The sequence below is a fragment of the Strongylocentrotus purpuratus genome, unplaced genomic scaffold (genome assembly GCF_000002235.5).
Source record: "Strongylocentrotus purpuratus isolate Spur 01 unplaced genomic scaffold, Spur_5.0 spur5_contig_25, whole genome shotgun sequence".
Lineage (NCBI taxonomy): Eukaryota > Metazoa > Echinodermata > Echinoidea > Camarodonta > Strongylocentrotidae > Strongylocentrotus > Strongylocentrotus purpuratus.
Genome location: NW_022144897.1, coordinates 32,083 through 37,967, shown reverse-complemented (window position 1 = coordinate 37,967; position 5,885 = coordinate 32,083). Strand labels below are relative to the sequence as shown.

Sequence of the window (5,885 nt, the reverse complement as noted above, 5' to 3'; positions counted from 1 at the left end):
GATCATAAAATTGAAAACAGACCACCTAATTCGTCCCCATGACGAATTAAATTTCTAGTTATTATTTATTTTTATTTTCCGCACTTTTTTGTGTAGAGGATAACTCAAGATCGGTTAAATCAATTTCGTTCAATTTTGACACAGTTATAGGTCATTGTCATGAGACGTGACAGTAACATTTTCAAGGTCATCAAATCTTCATGACGTCATCCAGGCGCCATTTTGTGTTTTTTGGGGTACTTTTTATTCATGATCATATCTTCATAACGGATAGGCATTTCTCATTCATATTTATCATGATTAAGGTCAATATTCGTCCGGTCAATTTCAGGTCAAAAAACGCGCGCGCATGCATACGTCCGCGCGTCAGCGCGCGCGCAAAAATAAAAATGCTCAAAATCGTCTCAAATTCATTTTGCATACGTTTCAGGCCATTTTAAGCATTTTGCAAAAAAAACGCGCACACGCGCATGCGCGCGCGTTTTCGCACGTAATGGCATTTTCCAACATAGAATCGCCAAATTTTCTGTCTCATCATATTTGGCACATTTTTCCAAGCATTGTGATACCTTGTTCACCTTTTTCTGCCCATTAATAACGGAATGAGCGTCCGTTTAAGATAATTACCGTGCGTACGAGCTCTTGTAATACATAGCATACATGGGCAAAAACATGCCTATACAAAATCCATTGTAGCGCTTTAGAATGCAAGGTGACCCCAAGTTTTTATTCATATTTTGATAGAGTATGAATCGGAGATATGATTTCATGTCTCATTTGACCCTCAATTAACTCATGACGTCATCATAATTGCCTCCGAACTCAAAATTTCAATTTGCATATTATGACGTCATCATAGTTTTGGAAAATTGATTGTATCTCTGTAAATGTTGATCGATTTACTTCCAAATTTTGATATGTTCTACCTGAGAATATTATCTACAAATGCGGTGCCAACAATTTTTCATTTTGACAAAGGTATCATGGCGTATTTTTGCGATTAAAGGAGGCATGTCAATTTTTCACATTTTGCGTGTATTCTCTATGGGACATGACTTTTTCTCAAAACTGGATTCTACATTCTCGTCTTTGGCGAGCAATATCTCCGTCGTTTTATCTTTGTTTACGCTGAGCTTTGAGTATGTTGTAGCTGAGACAATAAGCTATCGCAAGTGTGCCCATCATTTTTCGATCAGATGCCGGGATCATGCTCATATTCCACTTGCAAAGTAGGATTTGAGAATTTCATTTTCCGTTTACGTGTAATCGCTATGGGAAATGTTTTGGTATATCGGTAACGCACTTGACTTCGGACCTTGAGATCCCTGGTTCGAGTCCGGGAGTCTCCAACAATTTTTTTTTTCATTTTTTTTCTTTTTTGACTTTTCAATGATCATAAAATTGAAAACAGACCACCTAATTCGTCCCCATGACGAATTAAATTTCTAGTTTATTCTTTATTTTTATTTATTTCCTACACTTTTTTGTGCCTAGGATAACTCAAGTTCGGTTTAGTCAATTCGATTCAATTTTGGCACAATCATAGGTCATTGTCATGAGACGTGACAGGAACATTTTCAAGGTCATCAAGTCTTCATGACGTCATCCAGGCGCCATTTTTTTTTTTTTTGTACTTTCAACTCATGATCATATCTTCATAACGGAAAGGCATTTCTTATTCATATTTATCATGATTAAGGTCAATATCCGTCCGGTCAATTTCAGGTCAAAAAACGCGCGCGCATGCGTACTTCCGCGAGCGCGCAAAAAATAAAAATGCTCCAAATCCTCTCAAATTCATTTTGCATACGTTTCAGGCCATTTAAAGCATTTCGCAAAAAAAAACGCGCACACGCGCGTAATGTCTATTGTATGTCCATCTGATAGGAGCATTCGATCCTATTTGCCTATTTGACCACCACTTCCTACATTTTGCTATACATTGTCACGCATTAACTTACAGCCATCTTGAATGGACCTGGCCCTCTGGGACTTGAGAGTTATTTCATCCCAGATTCAAGTCTGACAGCTTCCAGTGAGTTTAGTGATTCACATCTTGCAAACAGAGGTCGTCTTAACGTGGTCAAAGTCGGGAACCTGTACGGAGCCTGGTCTTCACGAGTAAACGATGCCAACCAGTGGATCCAGGTAAGAAAATATTTTTTTTAATGACAATTCGGACACGACAAATTTAGGCAACCCCTTATTTCTATAGCATGGGTTCATATCCCACTGCTGCCACCGTATCAGTAATAAAAGGGTCAACAGTCAAATTTTAGGCAACAGTTTGATTTGTATCCATACTGCCACAAAGTCTGTATTAAGAGTCACCCGTCATTTATATGCATGGCATGAATTCATATTCCACCGCTACCACCATGTCAGTAACCAAAGAGTAACCAGTCAGTTATATGGCATATGGGTTCATATTCTACCGCTGACACCAAATCAACAATGAAAGAGTCACCAGTCATTTTTATGGCACTATTCACTTACATTGTTAAAATCGTTAATATTAGCCACTTTTTGAGGTGACATATGGGTTCGTAGATTTTCTCTCCACTCTGTACGTAAAGGTACTATAAGATTGCCATAGTTACATAATTATGCACATCCAAGTCAAGGGCATTAATCTAATTGTTCGATATTACTCAGAAATGAGATCGACAATTAAAGCATCAATGTGGAGAACTTCTAATTTAGATATTGCCCTTGGAGGGGCAGAGCTGCATTAAAGCAAGGTAATGTCATTGATAGGTGCAAAGAAAGGAACCGTTCTTAGTATTTGTATTTAAATCGTATAGATTTGACACATTTTGGAACATGCTCATTGGTTCAAAGTTTTGTCATGGAGATAGAAAAAATAGATGATTAGGAGGATGAACATCAAGAAAGCTTCCTCCGATTCTTTTCTTTCTACAAGGTGGATCTTTTGAACCGTTACAGTATCACTTCAGTTGCGACTCAAGGGCGACAAGATTACAACCAGTGGGTAACAAGTTACAAACTTTCTTGTAGTACTGATTTCACGACCTTTCACACCGTGCAGGACATCTCTACAAACCCTGCATATGACGAGGTAAGTTTGTTCTCTGATTATTCATTTTTTTATATTACATTGACTCTATTCTTGTAGGAATTTGAAGGCATTTAGTATCTTTTTGATAACAATTAAAATATTTTTTATTACGATACTTTTTTTCAAGGAAAAAGGCCATCGCTACCTCAGGAACACATATACATTTAAGGTGTAGTATATACTACTCTGCTTACACAAAGTATAAGAGGGAAAAACTATTAGGTAGGATTGTCAGAGCAAGTAATGCACTTCAAGCAAAAAATATTATTACTAGGTCTCGAAAACTAGAAATTGGTGTCATCAGAATAAAACTTCAAATAGAAACGAATGGACAGGCACTGGACATGCAAAAATATGTATTATTCAGCATGCTTGTCAATTCGATTCTCTTTTAGTTCGATTGCAATTGACCGCAGAATCATTTGAGTCATAATTAATTCAAAAGTGGATTGATTTTCCTTTTTCATTGAAGGTCTTCACCGGTAATGTTGACCGCAACACCATCGTGACCAACACTCTGCCTGTACCCCAAATTTGCCGCTATGTCCGCTTGATGCCTGTCAGCTGGTTCGGCCATGTCAGTCTTCGTATGGAGATCTACGGTGAAGCTAGCCCTTTCACAGGTCAGTTTTAAAACAAGTGATACTTCAACATGATTTGCTCCATATTCAATTTCTCCTGCGACAATTACTCTGGGCCTTTTTTCACCAATAATAGAGGCATAGTGCTACGGTTATCATTAGGTGATACGTACGTAGTTATACGTATCAACTACAGATTTCGTCAATATTTGTCTTCATTAGGTGATACTTGCGTAGTTATACGTATCACCTTTTGATTTTGTGAAGATTTTTCTTTATTATTATTCATTCTTCCTCGAATTTGTTCGCAGGATATCTCAAGAATGGATATAGCCATTGTCATAAAACGTGATGATAGATCATAGTCTAACTTAGAACTGTGTGACTCAAGATCTTTTTGACGTCATCCAGGCGCCATATTGTAAAAATCAACTCATGATCGTATCTTCATAACGGAAAGAGATTAGTAATTTATTTTTATCATGATTAAGGTCAATAACCCTCCGGTCAATTACAGGTCATTAAACGCGTATGTCCGCGCGCGCAAAATTTAAAATTGCTCCAAATCGTCTCAAATTCATTTTACACACGTTACATGCCATCTTGAGCATTTAAACAAATTAAAAACCGCGCGAACGCAAATTGCCATTCTTCTTTCTTCATGATATTTTCCATACTTTTCCGAACAATTTGATACCATCCCAATAAACAAAACACTAAAAAGTAACCTCTTTTGGGAGTGTATTTTAAGTGATTTTAAAGTATGGTGCCTTTTGAACTAAATTTAAACGTTATCGACACGTGCTTTCATTTAAACAAAAAAGGTACTCCTGTTCACGTTTTCATCTAACCTAAAAACCACCAATGTATCACGCGACTGGAGTAACGTGATTCCACTTACCTCTGTAAATCACGTGTTTATGACCAAATAACCACTTGACCAAGCAACGAGTTTTTTGTCCGTTAACCGATGGTGGTGATAAATAAGTAATTATTTGGTCTTGTAAGCACCTTAATCGATTGGTTTCACAGGTTATCCAAGGTTGATGGTAATAATCACGTTACTTACACCGGCTAATCGTCTTATTGTTCTGTCCGTGAATCTCTGGTTATTTTAAATTAGTAATTCTGAGGTGTCTTACACACCTCTTTAAATGGTTTCAAAGTTACCATAACTTTCTTGGTTATGATCACGTAGCTAAAACTGATTACTAATCTAAGCTGTGAATCCGTGATATTTAGGTGTGAAAAATTAGTAATTATTAGGTGTCTTAAAACACCTATTTAAATGGTAGTCAAAGTTGCCAGCAGTTCCGCGGTGATGATCTCGTGACTCAAACGGATTATTAATCTAAGCTGGGCATAAGTGACTTTTAGGTGTGAAAAATTAGTAATTATTAGGTGTCTTAAAACACCTTTTTAAATGGTTTCAAAGTTACCATAACTTTATTGGTGATGATCACGTAGCTAAAACTGATTACTAATCTAAGCTGTGAATTCGTGATATTTAGGTGTGAAAAATTAGTAATTATTAGGTGTCTTAAAACACCTATGTAAATGGTAGTCAATGTTGCCAGCAGTTCCGCGGTGATGATCTCGTGACTCAAACGGATTATTAATCTAAGCTGGGTATTCCGTGATTTCCAGGTGTGAAAAATGAGTTATTCTTGGGTGTCTTGATGGTTTCACAGTTACCATTTAAGTTCCGTGGTGATAATCCCGTGTCTGTTGGCATATTTCTATTTTCACCAGTTGATAACTGACTGTTGGCAACTTTTCATTGCACCAGTTGATAACCGGTCTGTGTGCATATTTCCAGTTGCACCAGTTGATGACTGCTGGCTGACTGTTGGCATGATTCCAGTTGAACCAGCTGACACAAATTAATTTGCATATTGAATATGGGGTGCGTGCAGATCTATGTTTTTTAAACAGTTTATCTGAATTTACAGCATATTTCTTAATTACTGATGATTTAGTTATATGCAATTCATTATGAAAATACTACAAATATAAATTACCAGTTATTGGGACATTTCGCTACTTCGTATAAATTACATTTAATTAAACATGAATAAGGAAAACATTAACTAGAACTAAAATAATTTCAATAAAATACAAGTATATGAAGAAAAAAAAAATCGATTTAATTATGTAAGTCTACTTATTACCAATGTCTTTACATTGGAAATACAGACGTACCAGTATTGAAGTGTTGTTGCCGT

At 36.6% G+C, this 5,885-nt stretch overlaps 1 non-coding gene across 1 annotated transcript; it reads left to right on the top strand.

Annotated features, from left to right (window-relative positions):
* The first annotated feature begins 1,936 nt into the window (after positions 1-1,936).
* LOC105436745 lies at positions 1,937-3,681 on the top strand. The gene is made up of 3 exons (XR_004063524.1): positions 1,937-2,148; positions 2,924-3,079; positions 3,552-3,681. It is a non-coding gene; the product is annotated as an uncharacterized LOC105436745 (transcript).
* Positions 3,682-5,885: the final 2,204 nt, after the last annotated feature.